The sequence below is a fragment of the Triturus cristatus genome, chromosome 4_2, assembly GCF_964204655.1.
Source record: "Triturus cristatus chromosome 4_2, aTriCri1.1, whole genome shotgun sequence".
NCBI lineage: Eukaryota > Metazoa > Chordata > Amphibia > Caudata > Salamandridae > Triturus > Triturus cristatus.
The window spans coordinates 341769897-341788081 of record NC_140586.1 but is presented as its reverse complement, the minus strand read 5'-3'; the positions used below and the strand labels follow the sequence as shown (position 1 = coordinate 341788081).

General features: G+C 44.6%; 1 protein-coding gene across 1 annotated transcript in view; it reads left to right on the top strand.

Annotated features, from left to right (window-relative positions):
* Positions 1-18185, top strand: part of LOC146833841 (uncharacterized) — a 750859-nt gene that overhangs the window by 333365 nt on the left and 399309 nt on the right. The gene's annotated exons all lie outside the window — the stretch shown is intronic.

Here is an 18185-nt window from a genome sequence, read left to right as displayed (position 1 = left end):
TCATCATGCTGATGGCCCAACATGTGCCTAACAAGGACCAATGGAAGCTTATCTTGTAAGACAACTACCTTTGCCCCAATACGTTAATTCTTGGTAGGTTTCCTTTTGAATCCTTGGATCTATTCAAGAGCCAATCTTCTGAGTCAACATTTTACCCTTGCACACAGATGGATGAATCAGGTACTATGGAATTCACTATCTTTCACTACATCTTGCACTGCCGTGCAGGCTGCAGAGTACTTATATTTTTTCCGACTTTTGTTTGAGCAGAACCATTTGTGTAGAATGCACTCTGGTAAGACTCAATGGGCAAGGCTTTCGGAGTTGGAGGAACATCTTGTTCATATTGGAGAAAAGCCTGCATACAAAGAGGGGATCATACTGAAACTTTACATCCACAGCACTTGAAGAGGCCCACTGCACCCATATAGGTTGTAGGGCGTGAGCATTAGGAATGCTTGCTTTAGTGGTTTCCTCTACTGCTGGAAGCGGAGAAACCGCAATTATTAGTTTTTCATAAGTCATTGGGCAGTCCTTCAAGATAGCTGTTTGCACAGCTGCAAGAATTTTTTCAATAGAAGCAAAATGTGCTTCAACCGGGGAATAAAAGTGAAACTTGTCTGCTATAGGAACAGTCTGTCCCTCATTGTAGGCTATGTAGATGTAACCTGAGTAGCTTAGTATGACTTTTAAGAACTAGGTTGGTTTTACTGTCCCTAGTTAGTAAATATATATCTCTAGCATGTCTGCTTGCACAGCATGCACTATATCAGTGTGTGTTTGTCCACTGTTTTGCTCAAAATGTGAGAGAAATCAAGTCATACAAGGGCTTCACTCACTCATTCTAGTGCACCAAGTAAGTTCGTCCAAAGTTAAGGAATCCCAGAAGGGTTTGCAACTTTTTCAGTGTGTTATGAGGCTGCAAGGTAGAACACTTCATAAAAAACCCGAAGTCAAATCCTTGCCAACACTGGATAAATCCTATCCAAGGAAGGTCACCCTAAGGTAGGCAATCTTCAAATTTCTAAACTAAATCCTGTAACTATGTGATGTTAATAGTGTTACAGCTCTGTCCACCCTAGTAAGGTGTACGTCCAAGTCGTCATCAGTGGGATCGGTATTGTAAATGTATGACAATGCCTTGGAATGCGGTTGCAAAATCTCCATAATGCATGCTGAGGATAAGCCAGAGCTGTTCTTATAGCTCATAGACAAGTGTCAGAATGAGAACTATACCCTTTTGAAACTAAAGGTGGTTAGGTACTTGCATTCAGGCCCTATATTTGGACTTAAAAACCCATTGGAGATGTCCAGGAATATTTTGGGTTTTTTCTGCACCAGGTTCATCATTAAACCTCTGCTATGTGCATTAAGCACTGCATATGTTCATGTATGTGTGTTTACATTCCTATAGCCTAAGACTATCCTGTAGGATCTGTCTGGTTTGGAGACAGAAACATGGGGTGTGTTTATCAGTGAAAAACAAGGTGCTAATATGTCCTGATATTGAAACTGATATATTGATGCTTTTCTGCCATGATTTGATTCTGGTTTTAGAGGACATTGAGGTTGCGCTTGAAGTTCACTGTGTAAGAGAAAAAGATGTGGAATATAATGTTTATCCCACCTTGCTTGGTTTCTGTATATGGCCAGAGCCTGTTTTACAGCCCATTCACTGGTGTCAAATTCCCTGATGTCTTTAAATATTATGAGAGAAAAAGCTACTTTAAATGCTTCGTCTCTCTAGGGTGCTTCATTAATAAAGACTGAAGGCCAGTCTTCCTCAGCTAATATGAGGTCATAATATTCAGATAAATGTAACCAGAAGACAGCTTTAAAGTACATTGTACATCACCTTCAATTTGTACTTCGAAACGATAAACCCTATTGGGAGAATATAATTGCTCATCTGGAATTTCAACTCATATGATCTCATCAGTTGGACTTGCCATCATAAACCTCTAAAGTTTCTGATATCCTCTTGTAACTATTGCTGTGCTGTCCAGAAGCTCTATCGCTAAATTCCTATTTTGAATGAGAATCTGTAGTTGTATCAGCATATTCTTTTAGAAAGTTCTGCTACTTTTTCTTCTTAACAGGAGTCTTAGAGTCTAATCCTTTCTCATCCCTCTTCATGCTGACTTCAGCCTCCCATCCTGTTTTACTTTTCCTGCTATGCTCCTCCTTTCTTCGGAACTTGGGTCGACTCCCTCTCTCTGCTTGTTTACTGTTAGAGTTCTGAAAAGAACGCAGACAGCGGATATCAGAATACTGATAATGTTCTTTAAAAAAAATTCAGTCCCCTAAATTATAACTGCCCCTACTGGATTCCTGAGTTTGTCTATGCCCTCTACCCCTCTGTTTCTTTCTGCCTTCTGTTGCAGATTTATCTTTAATGGAATCCTCAATGTCAGTTTAGGTTTTAAATGTTGCTTAACAGCTCGTGTAACCAAGGTCTCACGGCCCATAGAGATGTAAATGTCTGTGATTATTTTTGGTAGTTCCTGTTCATAATCTGTAACTGGAAACACTTACAGTTTCTAGCATATAGCCAGAACCAAAGCTTCTCCCTTAATGTTGCTTGGTATGATCGAGAAAACTGTAGAAAAGTTCCCCATTAACTTAATTCCTAAGTCGAGAACAGGGGCAGCATTCTGCACTTGTTTCAGTACCTCAAGAAAACTGAAAATAAAGGCATGCCATGCGTGCTGGTGTAAATGCATGCAAATATGCTGACCCAGGTGCTACATTCCCCTCTGGGTGGCACCATCCCAAGAAAAGGCACATAGCCAGTATGCTATGCTTGTCTTGGGGTGTTATTTGTTGATAAACCACTTCCAACTTGTCGTTCTTGCGAGCAACTCCGAAGGCAATCTCATTTTGTTTCCTGGTCACTTTTACAATGACAGCAGTAATAGTCTGTGGACTAATGTCTTGTTTTTGTGCCTGAATTTCTGATTCTGCTGCAAAACGAGGTCTAGAGTCTATGGTACGCAGTACAAACTGTACAGGTCCTATGTTTAATGTTACTGTGTAATTGAGAATCTCTAACAACATCAGTGAGTGATAATAAGTGTGGACGAGGAACAGACGTGCAACCAGCTGGTACTGGTCACATTGCACCTTCATTGCTGAGGGGTTCCATACCGACATTTCGGTGCATGTGTGGTAACTGACTAGCTAACCAGTTCTGGTGTTCCTGATAAGTTACTGGGATTTCCAAATCTTGGTAAGCTCTTTACTGTGCCGGTAGTGGTAGAGCCTTATAAGCCTGAAACTGCCTGGAGGTCACATCTATAGCCTCAGACTCAAACCATGAGTAAAATCTCTCAAAGGCATATGTTGCGTGAGCAGCTATTACAAAGGTAACTGCCCCACCACCACATCGGGGACACCTCGAGCTGCTGAGTAACTGCTTTCATATAATTCAGCTTCTATCACAAAGGGGAATACTCTCTATCACAATAGGGAATGCCTTGAAGATGAACGGATTGAAGTGGAATAGATTCAAAGAATTAGAAAACCCACAGAATGGGGACTATCCTTTTAAAAGTGAAGCTTGCAAAACCTACAGCAATAGGTACTCCTTTATTCCCGGTAGAAGGTAGCTATGATTACTACGAACTTCTCTGTAGTGACGTAATAAAGGTTAACATGCGTATAAGTACATAAACAAAAAATCACTCAGTCTTTCCCGGATTCCCAAAATATCCAATCCCAGTGTTGTGTGCTAATGTTGCATAAACTGAGTCTCTGGATCACCTCTAAAAGGTTTGTTTTCACACCCATGAGTGACACGAGTGAACTTAGTTCAATGCACCAATGCTTGAATGTGAAAGACAGCTTTTTATGGCCCGCAGAATCCCACCCAATACATAGATGAAGTGGCGTCAATGCTTTTGGGTTACTAACAGTTCCTATACAGGGACCCAGGAAAACCCTGGCGATTGGAAACAAAACTGATTCAATTTTTCTCAATACCTCACACACAGACTACACTAAGAAAAAGACTCTCCAACTAAAAAGCCTGTTTATTTCAACATTTGCACCCTGTAGATTAGCACATTGATAACAATTACTCCGAATATAATTACAACAGCACAAATGCATGTTGTGAAAAAATAATCAAAATTAACATATCTAGTATGGTCAAAATGTCATCTAAAAAACCTACCACTAAAACCTACTTGCATGGAGCAGTATTACTTGCATCTATATTTTCTTTGAGAGAATCAACACACTGTATGCCTGTTTACAGGAAAGTGATGTAATTATCAATAGTCAGGGAAGCCGTGTTCCCTACGAAAGGCAAACATGCGTCACATCAGCATCAGCTCGTCCTGGAGTCAGGGTCAATATTAGCTTTCAGTAGAAAGTGTGATACAGCAGCATTTCTAGCCTAAAGATCTTCTCTGGCAGCCTCTTGCACAATAATCTTGGATGAAGGACTTCTCCTGACAGGTGGTCAAGTGTCAGCCCTTTTTATAATATATCTTATCTAACATGGAATTTCCATTCCACAAGGAACGTCTGATATAACCAGTGAGCATCAAGATGCTAGTCTAAGATGCATTCTTTTAAACAAATGAGATAAAAATACAGCAATTCCTACTGCACTGTTTTGGATATTGTTCCTATTTGTCCTTTAATTGAGATAACAAGGCACTTCGCTCCAGGCTAGCTGGGTCTGGTGGCTCAATGGACTAATGCATCCACTGCTTGGGCCTGTGTTTAACCTCATGGTCACAGGTTCAAATCCCAGTGGGCCCACTCAGCCTTTCATCCATCTGAGGTTGATAAAATGAGTACCATTGAGTTGGCTAACAATAAACATTTGTTATTCAGCGCAAAGAGACCTATGGGTGAATGTGCGCTTTACAAATACATGTTATGTTGAAATATCAGGTGTCTTGTTTATGTCTGAGTGACTTGACACTTTCACAGGTTCTTGGAAAGATAAGGACAGATGACATCTGCACTAAAGGTAGAAATGTTGATGATTTTGCAGAAATACAGGTAATGGAGCCTCGGCCTACTTAAAATGGAGTTAGATCTTATATTATTTAGATCAAAGGCACACAGTGAGTGAATGAAAGCAGAGTGCCCTTTTCTAATTTATTATGGGCCTTGGCCTCAACAAAATCCTACCTACAGTACAGTACCTCAATGCACTCAACATGCCCTGTTTATTCTTCTTTTGGAAAGTGGGTTCTGTACATTTAGTGTAAATAAAACATGTTGTGGCCTTCGGATTGGTATTCTCTGCATTCTGTTTCTGTTCCTCTAAAATTTTGAGCGGAACACCTGTTTCTCTCATCTGTCAGCAGAGTTACTGTTTTCAAATAGCCACATATATATTTATCCCAAAGGCACTTGGATAATGAAGCAAAACTTCTCAGGTTCCTGGCAAACCCAATTTGTTATATAGAAAGATGACTTTGGTGCTGCGGTGATATAAATTTCATTACAGAGGAGTGAATTAGATCAGCGAGCATGGCATTGTCAGACTATGCTTGCCAGGTACTTTTGAGTAGATCTCCTCAGAGATATCCATCAGCACCACACCTTAGCATTCATAAAAGCTACGACTTGGGCAACTAATAATACCAGTCTTCAATTGCAGGCTGTGTCTGACTCAGATAGTTCTGCATTCCTCAGTAACAGTGAAAGTCTGAGTGTCAACTGCTACATTCTGGTGTCTCCCCTCGCCATGGATTGTGACGCATGTGATGCTTTAAACGTCACAGCGGCTACCTACTTGATCTTTAATGCAACACCAGCTAAATTGAATACGACATTGGACATTGTATATTGCCTGGTCTGATTAGCACCATCAGTGACACCAAGCATTTGCAATGCAATAGGTCTCGCATTTGTGAGAGTTTGAGCTACTGGCATTGAAAATTACAATGCCTTTTATGTATGTGTTTTAAAAACTTGCAAGCAGTCGTAAACACGCACTTTTCTACTTATAGTCGTTGCTTACGAGAACCAAGGCTGGCAGTAACTGCGCCTCGTTTACTGCCAGACTTGCTTGTCGTAAGCAAGGACTACAAGTACAAAGGGCCTCCTTTATGAGGCCCCTTGCGCCATCGGAACGTCACTCTTTGTGACGTTCCGTGGCGCAGAAGCCTGCGTGATATTTATCAGGCAACACAAAGTCACTTTATTTGACTTAATGCTGCCTGATAAATATCAGTCCCTTTAACGCAGTGTTCTGCATTAAAGGGGCGTGCAGTGGGTGTTGCTGGGAGCGTTCCCAGCAACATCCATGGCCTTTTGACACTGCCCCAGATTTACGAGAAATCGTAAATCTGAGGCAGTGCCAAAAGCTTACGCCTCCCCAGGGGAGGCGTAAGTGAGGCGCAACTCGGAGAAATAACTTTATTTCTCCTCTTTTTTCCTCTTTATATGTGTGCTGAATTCTGCAGCACACATAGAAAGAGGAAAAGCCTCTTGTGATTATTTTTGAACAGAAAGGTTTCCCTTCCTGTCCAAAAATAATCATCCCCACAACGCAGGCACCCTTGCACCATTGTGCAAAGGTGCCTGCATTGGCGCAGGCAGCCCATTGTGCACTGGTGCAGGGGAAAAGGACAGGAATTCGCCTTATCTTATAGATACGGCACATTCCTGCCCTTTTCTTTTGCCGTAGGGAAGCGCAGCAGGAAGGCCTGCAGCGCTTCCCTACGGCAAAACCTCATAAATGAGGCCCGAAGTGCTTATTTACACACCGCTTTCAGGTTTTCAAAACACATAAATAAAAGGTATTGTCATTTACAATGCCAATAGCTCAAACTCTCGCAAATGTGAGACCCATTGCATTGCAAATGCTTGTTTTTCCTGCCTTGCTTTCACTGTCTGGCTTTGCTGTGCTCTGAAGTCTAATTAGGTGGAGTCTGCATTATATATAAAATAATATATATAAATAAATGCACATAAAAAGGCAGACATATTGGGTGGAAGTTTATCTAGAGGATGTCTTAGAGGCTCTACCTACCCCTCTGCTGTTGACCTTGTGAACGCGGATGCTTCTCTAACCAGCCCTTCTTTTTAGGAAGAAAAGGCTGATCCTGCCTCATAGGGTCCTGGAACAGACTGGAGCCTAAGGAGGAACTACTGTTCAGTGCACTGGCATTATCTTGGCATACATGCCAACCCTCCTGATTCAAGCGGAAGACTCCTGATTTGAGACCTAGTCTTCCGTCTCCCGATTCATGGTTTCAGAAATCCGATTTTAAGGAATCTGCTGCTTGTAGGCAAGAAAGCACGGAAATTATTTATAACCTCTGTCAAACATTTGTCACCTTGTATCTTGAGCCTGCCCTAAAGCCACTTACGAGCCTCTATCACAGGTCTAACACAAGCCTCTGCAATCCCTGTGGTGCAGGGTGGCCCCCTAACCAATCAGGGTGCCCCATTCGACCATGGTCAATGAATATTTGTGAGATATGGGGCCCCTCAGCACATTCAAAAAGGGGGGCATAATTTTGTGTTACGCCACAGGCCTCTGTAGGTTTAGATGTGGGGCATAGACTGGTGCACAGGCGGGCACTGACGGTGGCATCAAGTGTCTGCTTATGTGCTGCCCATGCCTCCACTTGGCAGGATTCAGGTGACTGGGAGTGGTCCGACTGATCCGTGTGTGCTGCCTGTGTCCTGCTGCTGTAGCCTACCGGCCTGCCTGAAGGGTTTCAATGCGCTGTGACATTCAAGCACTTGTCACCCTCTCCGACAGGCACTGTCCATGCTCCTGCCAATGCCACCCTACAGAAGCACACTCTATCTGTTGTGAGGAGCCCACATGTGCCACGATTAGATCTTTCTTAGCCTGCTGCTTCCCTCCAACCCAAACCAACACTCAAACCTGCTCTGCTCAGAAATCAGACAAAAAGAAGTTGCACGCCATGCCAGCCCTAATCAAGAAAATGTGCACTCCAGAGCTCTGAAGTTTTCAGAACCCATTAAACAGTCACACATTCCGTGAAGATGTGTTCTTTGTATTCTGGTATTCGTAATCCTGAATTGCATACATTGGACTATGAGTACCAGAATGCAAAAGAAACAATCTGCCCAACCGGCCCTGCAGGTCGGAAGCTGGAAATGAAAGTGGAAGTGCCGCGGACCAAGGAATCCAGGCCAGGGTTTGCCACCCGCCCGACCGCCAGCCGGGCGAGGTGTCACTTGCACCTCGTGCACATTGGATGAAAGTTTGCAGCCGGTGCGGCCGAGGGAGAGACACACTTGTCTGCGCACCTGCGCGCCTGGCACCGAGAGACATCACCACCGCCGCACGGCCACACTTCAAAACAACTTCCTTCACCGCAGGAGCCCGTGTGGGAGGCGAGCGAGGCCGAGAAGGAGGCTGGCGTGAGAGAGAGAGAGCCACGGCGGACCCACGGAGCAGATCTGTGCAAGGATGTGTGAAGTGTGTGGCTGGAGGCTGCGAGGTGCCCTGCTCCCTGGTGCGCACCGGCTCTTGTCCGGGTGGAGAGGCGGATATTGCCTCTAGGTAGCGCTGCCAGCTTGGTGGCTGCCGACGGTGGCAGACCAGCTGCTCCTGTACACATTGGCATTGATGAATGTATGTTTTACATGCGAACTCTCTTCACTTCAAAGCACTTTGTGAACAGTACGATTCTCTTATTTACAAGGCTAAGCAGAGAGCGTGTTCAGTGAGTGAGGGGACTCCCATTTGGCACAACAGCTAGCTGAAGCACCTCTAGGTGCTACCAGTCGAACCGGAATGGTTCGAATAATTGTCGTCTTCAACACAACTCTGTGGTCGTGGTTTGCTTATCAGACGCTCCTAATTTTTGACGGATTTAGAAAATTAGGTTCAGCGAGAAAGTTCGCTTTTTTCACATGAAAGCAGTTTTGGTAGACTGCGGAAGCTGAGATTAAAACAAGCAAAACAGGGGGCGTGGCTTGGACGCCGAACAAGATGGCCGCCTGAGACCGGAGCTCTCCCGCGCCGTGGCGGACTTTTCATCTCTTCGCTGCTATCCGCGATCATTTTGGCGGATTTCTTGTGGCTCCTGTAAGCGGATGACATCGTGCTGAAGATGTGACTGCCAGACTTCATTTTCCTGCAGTTTTTCGCCCGTTCATGCCTCTCGATGTAAGTCCCTCAGCGCGTCCGCCATTTTGTAATATGTGCGATGTGTGCGCGACGCTGAGGTGACTGCAGACATGCTTTTCCTGTTCTTCCTCCAGACTTTGGACTTTATTCTTAGCAACTAAGGACCTCTCCTGTGTGTTTTGCGCCCTGCCAGTGCGCTATGTTTGCAAATTACTCCTCATGTCGACGCTGCTTCCTGAGTGACCTCTGCCTTCATGCTCCCCTCGCAGGCTACCACATACGCTGTGCTTTTCCTTGATAACTTACTTCAGTCTCAAGGCGTAAGACTCATACCATTCTCATTGCGTCTTCGTGCTGGTTTTTTGTTGCAATTTTGTTCACCAAGTCTTAGTGCGCATGGCTTTTGCGCCCACTGGTGATCTCCTTTATTACTGGAAACACTCTTTAAATCCTGTCTACATTACCTCTGGGTCCGAGGTTTCTTCATGATTTTTGCTGGTGTCCTTCATGGCTCCTGCTGACTGCTGGGTTCTTCAGACTGGACATATTGACATTCTTTGCTTTTTGAGTACAGGTCGTTGTGTTGGATTGCCTTTTTGCCTCCCTGTCACTGGTACGTTCAGGCTTCTATGGGCAAGCTACGCAACCCAAAGTTTGTCTTTGTGCCCTCGAAGACTCCACCTTCCTCCGCCTCTTCCTCAACGGCAGGTCATTCTCCTCATCCTCCTCCCACAGATCAAATGGCGACAATGTCCTCCACCCGTTCTTCTCCATCACATCCTACCTCCAGCAAGTCTTCTCCTTCTGCCTCCTTACCTAAGCGCTTGAAGCAGGACTCCTCTCCTCCTCCATCTGAGTCATCTCCATCCCCTATATCTATGGAGTTGATACTTGAGGAGATTCGCGCTTTGCGCCCGTTCGTGGAGGAGACTAATACTAAGATGCAGCTTTTTGAGGCTAAATGGTCAACTATGGAAGCTCGTGTTTCTTCTGTGGAGCAGCAGGTTACAGAGGTTCAGTCAAACTCTCAACGCATCTCCTCTCTGGAAAAGTCTCTTCTCGCCCTTCAACAGCACACTGAAGATTTGGAAAACAGGAATAGGAGGAACAACCTACGCGTTTATGGCCTGCCGGAATCCTTGGAAGGAGATGATCCTGTCACGTTTTTCTCCTCTTTCCTTCTGAAGCTCCTGGACCTTCCCACTACCACCACTCTCAGTATCCAACAAGCCCATAGACTTGGCCCTCGCTCCTCCTCCTCAACCAAACCGCGAGGGGTCATCATCCTCTTCCTCAAGTTTACTGATCTCCTTCTGGTCCTCTCTACAGCTCGAGCGAAGCGCCAAGTGTCTTGGATGGGTCAGAGAGTTTTTCTCTCTCAAGATGTCTCTAATGTCACTGCTGCCAGAAGAAAGGAATTCTTGTCTCTTCGTGCTCCTTTGCGCTCTATTGGAGCTAGATATGGCCTCTTTCACCCCTGTACCTTCAAAGTAACTCATCAAAACAACACCTGGACTTTCCAAGATCCAGCTGAACTCAAGAATTTTATTCACATTCAGACCAATGCTGGCATGGATACATCCAATCCTATTACTGGTTGATTATTTACTTGTTTTGTTTCTCTCCTTGCAGGTTTTTGCTGAAATATTCTCTCCTTGGTTTGATTCTTCTCCTGCTTGATGTGATTATATAGTGGTTGTTGTCTGGATTTTTTCTTTTACATATAATGTCTGCTTATGTGCTGTTTATCTTAACATGACTTTTGTATAACACGTTTCTTTTTCCCTCCCTTAGATTATTCGATAAACCCTTTTGTATTCCTCTCCGTCTCATATGATTCGTCTTCCTCATATCCCGTCCTGGTGCGGTGTGTTGCTCTCCGGCTTAGGAGGCCGTTCTTGTCGAATCCTCCCATACCCCATCGTCATCTTGTCATCTCCCTTCCCCCTTCAGGTATGTTTTCCTCAGTCATCCGTTTTGGATATGTACTGTCTCTTCTTCTACTTCTTTTTTCTTCCCTCTTCCCCTTCTTCCTTTTTCTTTGCTCTTCTCTTACTGTATCTCCTGACTTTCTTTTGTCTTGCTCTTTTCTCTCATTCACTTGTTGTTGTCCTTTATGGCGTTCTTGGTTTTCTGCCTTTTCTGTGTTCCTTGCACATTTTATTGTTTTTTAATTCAAAGTTATTTCATGGAATGTGAAAGGTTTCGTCAGCCCTATTAAACGACAGAGAGTGCTTTCCCACCTAGCCTCTTATGCTCCTGACTTAGTTCTTTTACAGGAAACTCATCTTTCTGAGGCGGAGTCTCTTAAACTAAAGAGAGGCTGGGTGGGAACGGTTTTATTCTCTCCTACATCTAATAAAAAGAATGGTGTGGCCATTTTGTGTCACAAGAAACTCAAATGCAAAGTTCTTTCTCAAGAGAATGATACTGATGGCCGTTGGGTCCTAGTTAAGTTGTTAATCAATTCTGTATCCTTGACTGTTTTTAATGTTTATGGTCCCACTCATCCCGATTGTAATTTTTGGCCTCTGATAACTTCTAAATGTTTTCAATACAGTGATTCCCTGTTCATTTTGGGGGGGGATTGTAATCAAATTGTTGACCCGTTTCTTGATCGCAAATCCTCTGCCCGCTTTACCCCCCACAAATCACATACGCAATTCCTTGACACTATTTCTAAATCTCACCTTCTTGACTCATGGAGACTGTCCCATCCTGACTCTCTGGACTATTCCTTCTTCTCACCTCCTCATGCCTCTTTCTCTCGGATTGACTACATCTTCCTTTCTCAGTCTCTTTCTCAAAATCTTCTATCCTCGTCTATAGAGCCGATAGTTATCTCAGACCATGCTCCCATTGTCACAGTTCTTGATCTTCTCCCTCCTCATCCCAAATCTTCTCGTTGGCGCTTCAATAATTCTCTTCTTCTGGATCCCCTCTTTTCCTCTTCTTTTCTCTCTTTTGCTACGGAATTTTTTCTACTTAATTCTGATCCCTCTTTAGCCCCTCATGTTATTTGGGACTCTTTTAAGGCTACCGCTCGCGGTTTTGTGATTGATTTTGTCTCAAAGAAAAAGAAGTGTTACCTTAAGAAACAGAAAGACCTTCTCTCCCATATTAAATCCCTGGAGCACAAATTCTACACTTCTTCTACTAAAACGGTTTTACCAGACCTTATACACGCCAAACTCGATTTTAACAAAACCACTACTGATAATGCTTCTTCAATATTACTTCGGAGCAGTGCCCGCTACTACGGAGGTCGCAACAAATCAGGTAAACTCTTGGCCAACTACCTTAAGTCTCGCAAGGAGCGTAACTCGATTGATTCGATTTATTCCACTGATAATCTTCTCTTGCATAAGGAGCAGGATATACTCACCCAATTTCAAGGTTTCTACCAATCTCTTTATACTCCTGAATCTCCCCCATCGGCTTCTCTTATTCAATCCTACTTAGATAAAATTCCTGCCCCCTCCACTTCTCATCTTAATTTCCATGGTCTGGAACTTGATCTCTCTATTACCGAACTGGATAGCGCCTTAACGTCTCTAACTAAAAGTAAATCTCCGGGTCCGGATGGTTTCTCTGTGGAATTTTATCTGCATTTTTCAGATCTTTTGCTTCCTAAACTTCTCTCCCTCTTCCAATCCTTCTTTACCTCTGGCACAGCTGCCGGTACTTTTCACGAAGCTATGATCTGCCTTATACCTAAAGAGGGTGGCGACCCCCAATTCTGTAAAAATTACCGCCCAATATCTCTTGTTAATGTAGACTATAAATTATTTGCTAAACTTCTTGCCCTGCGCTTGGATCCTCTCCTCCCGCATCTCATAGGTAAGGAACAGTGTGGTTTTGTAAAGGGCAGGCTTACCTCGGATAATTCCCGCCTTTTCCTCAATGTTCTAAATAAAGTACCTTCTCTCAACATCTCTTTAGCCGCCATCTCGGTTGATGCTGAGAAAGCCTTTGATAGAGTAGATTGGTCCTTTCTGTTTGCCTCCCTGCGCTGGCACGGTTTTGGCCCTAATTTTATTTCTCTTGTTTCTTTACTTTATTCTGCCCCTAAGGCGTCTGTTTTAGTTAATGGTAAACTATCCCCCTATTTTCCCTTACAGCGCGGCGTCCGTCAGGGATGCCCTTTGTCCCCTCTACTTTTTGTTCTAGCCTTAGAGCCATTCCTTACGTCTATTAGAAATAACATCTCTATTTCTGGCTTCCCTTATGACAAGACTCATTTGAAACTCTCTGCGTATGCAGATGACATTCTTTTGTTTATTTCTGACCCTGACCAATCCATTCCGGCCTTACTGCTTGAGTTTAACTCCTTTTCCCAAGTGTCTGGTTACAAGATTAACTCTGATAAAACTGAGATCCTTCCTCTTACCAAATTTTGTCTCCCTCATCAGTTTTCGACCACTGGCTTTGCATGGAACTCCTCTAAAATTAAGTACCTTGGAATTTGGTTCTCTAGCTCCATCTCTTCATCTATTCGGTTGAACATGTCTGCTGTGTTATCCCGTATTGATAAGTTGTTCTCTTCTTGGAATCCTCTCTTTCTTTCATGGTGGGGTCGGCTGGATTCGATCAAAATGATGATATCTCCCATTCTTATATACATCTTTTCCATGCTCCCCATTCATATCCCTGATATCTATTTCAAACGCATCGATTCCAGTCTCTCTAAGTTTCTATGGAATCATAAAAAATCGAGAGTTGCTCTAGTTGCTCTTCGTAAACCGAAATCTAATGGCGGAGTCAATTTTCCGGATTTCCGTCTCTATCATAAATCTTTCTCTCTCCGTCAGGCTTCTAATTGGCTTGTTCTCGCACCCTCCCCTCTTGCTCCTCTTTGGCTCTCTATTGAACGCTCACTCCTCTCTCCTTTCTATCTGAAATTGTACATTTCTCTGCTAAGAATTTAACCACTCCTCTACCCCTGTTCAAGCACACTTCCTCTCTTTTACATGCTCTGGTCCGTACTGATCCGGTTTCTCGTGAATCCTTTTTGGCCTCCCCTATCTGGTACAATTCGCTTATTCTCCTCAATAATCGTCCTATTTGTTGGACTGTGTGGAGATCAAAGGGTCTGATGTGGGTTAACCAACTTTTCGATGGTCTTCTTCCATGTTCTTTTCCTCGATTCCGACTTCTGTTTCATTGCCCCCAGTCTTTTTTCCGCAGATTCACTGTCCTCATGGCCATCATACTTGATGTTTATTATTCACTTCCCTTGTCATCCTCTCCCGTATCTCATTCCTCACTTTTTCAGATCTTGTCTACTCTCCCTAAAGCCTCTCTTATCTATAAATTCTTCTCCTCCCCCAATCCGACCCGCCCGAAATCTAAATTGGAACTTGCTTGGGAGCTGGATCTGGGCTGTGACTGGCCTATAGCTGTTTGGGACAAAGTTTGGGCCAGGTCTTTAAAAATTTCCCGTTCCGCTTCACTAACTCAATCTATGTTCTTTCTATATCACAGACTCTATCTCTCTCCTATTTCTATTTCTCGCTTTTCTCCTGATAAGGACTCTACCTGTTGGACCTGCTCTGCCCCTAATGCTGATCTTCTTCATCTACTTTTTCTGTGCCCTTCTGTTCTCGCACTTTGGGATCAGGTGTGGTCTTATGTCTCTCGTCTATTCTCTATCTCTATTCCATACTCTATCCCTCTTCTTTTTTAGGTAGTATTTCTGACACTCTCGATATTTCTTCTCACTCCTCTGGTCTATTAGATCTTATGTTGGCTCTGGCTTTTCAACACATTTCTTCTAACTGGAAGGATCTCTCTAAGCTCTCTATACATTGTTGGTGGAATTCTCTCTGTCATTATCATCGGCTCGATGTCCGTTTTGCCGCTGCCTCCATTCCTACCCTCAATAGAGATTTATTCTGGTTGCCTCTCACAACATATCTTGACCGCATGGCTCTGAAATCTATCTCTCCTTTATCCTCTGAGAATTTTAAACCCCCATAAGTGACTCTTTCTCTGTCCTTCTTCTTCTTCTTCTCCTTTTACCCTTCTTGTATCTTTTACATTTGCATTTGTCTTTCCTGCCTTTCAACTATTCCCTATCCTTGGCTTTCTTGCTGTTTCTATTCTACCTAGTCTTTGTCTGATCTCGTTATCTATTCTTCTCCTAACGCCTCATATTTACCTTTTTCTTTCTTCTTTCCCTTCCTTCGCTTCTCCTCCTTTTTTCTCCTCTTTCCCCCTTTTCTTCCTGGTTGCCTTTAAAAATCTTTACAAAATGCTTTTTAATCTTCCTTCAGGTTTCTTATGTTAACACATGATGATCCTCTGTTTTTTTTTTTTCTCTTTTTGATTCTATATGGACAATGTTCTTTATATGATCTGTATTTTGTTGTTCACTATACTTTTCTTCAATAAAGCATTTCAAACATAAAACATTATAAAACACAAAAAAAAACCAACAAAAAAAAAAAAACAAGCAAAACAAACCAGTGGTGCACGCGCACCACAGAGGAGCAGGGCCAGGAATCAAAACTAGTGGTGTGCGTGCACCACAGAGAAGCGGGGATGAGGGAGAGTGGCAGTGAGGCGAATGCGTGAGGCGAATGCGTGCTGCTGCGCGTGCTAGACACGGACGGGAATGGGGGAGCAAAGGCGGGACATGCGCCTGCCTTCGCCCAATTGCGTGCCTTATTTTTGTTAAAAAAACACGCGAAACCACATGGCAGCCGGGGAAAGCCTGTTCACACGCACGAGCGTGTGGTCAGCTTTAAGAACCCCAAGAATACGGCGCACCCTTGTGTTTTCTCTTGCGCTGGGCGCTAAAAAAGCTGTTAAACGCCAGCGCAGACACCCTTGCGCCATAGTGCAAGGGTGTCAGCATTGCAGAGATGATGTTCCTTCCTGCACATAAACAATCATTAAAGGCAATCTGCTCCTTCTATGTGCACTGCAGCACATATAGAAAGGGCAAAAAAAGAGGAGAAATAAAAGTATTTCTCCTTGTTGCGCCACTTTAACGCCTGCTTTTTAATGGCGTTATTTTTTGGTGGTGCATCAGATTTACAGATTCTTGTAAATCTGGGGCATCATCAAAAAGCAATGGGTGTTGTGGGGCAACGCCCACAGCTACACCCATTGCACGCATCTTTCATGCAAAGTGATGTGTGAAAAGGTGCAGCATTACCCCCTCATGGGTCCTCCCCATCCCATTCCTTACTACATGAGGCAGTCCCGCCTCCACCCAGCGAATCACAACACCAGTATTCAAAAACTTACATAAGCCCCTCCCACCTACCGCCATGCCTGTTTTTTTTTCTGCTCCGACGGCGGTCGGAACGCTGGTGCTCCCGGTTTCTGTCTCCTGGTTTGGATTTTCTTCAGGACGGCGCCGTGAGTGTTTGCAGTTTTTATTTCTTCTGCATTGTTTTCTTGTTATTATGTCGACGCGGCCGCTCAGGTGTTCCGGTCAGCCGCGCTCCTGTTATGGGGTCAGGAACTCTCCCCGTTCATGTGCTGGGCTGGGGCGGGGAGTTTTCTGGTTACCTGGCCCCGGGTCGTTCCAGCGCTGGGGTTCTAGTGCAGCATCCGGCCCTCGTGGCCATTTTCTTTTGAACTGTGGCAGTGGGTGGAGACTACAGGGCTGCTCTTTTATATTTCCTTCAACCTGTCTCACCTTTGCGTGATTGGGTGTTTAGGGGCAGTATTTATTGGAGGTTGCTGGGCACTTCCTTTGATTGTGTGGTGAGTTCCTGTTTGTTTGACAATGGATTTCTCGCCATGAGTGAAGGGGCTTCTTCACCTGTGCCTGCTAAGGCAATTTCGAAGCACCATAATGTTCTGGAACTGCAGGAGGACGACGTCTTGCAGATTTCTAGGGCGGATTTACAGGACTTGATTAATTCTAATTCTATGGTCCAGTCTGTGCTGCTGGAGCCTGCAGCTAAGCGGGCTAAGGATGATTAGGAGGACATGGACAATATCGCTAAGGGGAAGTACGTCCAGGGCAAGGTTTTTTCTGACATGCTGGTCCATATTCAAGAGGTGCTTGGGTTTGACCCTAAATCCCTGGCTGAGGCGGGATTTTACGCCCAGTATAGTTCCTCTGTGGTGGATGACCTCCCCTTCCATGATGTCCTGAAGGATATCCTCAAAAAGGAGTGACTTAAGGTGGATAAGCAGGGTATTCCACGATTCCTGGGGAAGCGGTATCGCCAGGCGGACTTTGATTCCCAGTTTCCTGCGATTCCAAAGGTTAATTCTCTTTTGCCTCTTCTTCCTCTTTGTCCTCGGAGGAGTCTTCCCTGTCTGATCCGGTGGAGCGTAAGGTGGAGTCTGCTCTCAAACGTTCTTACACCGCTTCTCACTTTGGGGTGCGTGCTAGCACTTATGCGGCCTATGCATCGCAGGTCCTGCTTAAGGATTTCGAGAAGCTGTTTGACTGTCTTCAGGATAAGGGGGACCCTACTCCTGTGTTGGCTCAAATGGAGGTCTTGGCGCAATTCCTCTCGGATGTCACTTTTGATTACTTGTGGGCTTTCTCCTCGGCTGCTGGGGCGGCGGTGGCTGGAAGGAGGTCTCTGTGGACAAAACCTTGGCGTCTTGAGGCTGCACAAAAGGCCCTAGTCCATAAGCTGCCTTTTGAGGGTCCCCGTCTCTTTGGGAACGCTTTGAATACGATGGTGCAGCGCTCTGCGGAGGAAAAGAAGTTAAAACCTTTTCAGCCTGCTCCTAAGAAAAGGTCTTTATTCCAGAAGCAGGGGTTTCAAGGGGTTTTGTCCTCTCTGCCCTTTCGTGGTCGAGCCCGTGGTCGGGTGGCCGCGTTCCATTATAAATGCCAGTCTCAGCAGCAGCAGCAGCAATAGCCTCCCTCTGGTGCAGGACAGAATTGACAATGCTGCTGTGGGGGCTAGTCTCCGTTTGTTTCTGGACCGTTAGTTAGCTCTGATTTCCGACAAGTGGGTCTTGTCGGTCATTAGGTGGGGTTACCAGATTCTCTTCCGGGACCCTCCCCCTCTGGACTGTTTTCTGGTTACCTTGTTGTCAGGAGACCCCGTGCGGCCATGTTGTCCAGCGTCGCCATGTTGTTATGGAAAGGGGCAGTGGTGCCGGTTCCAGTGGAGTATGT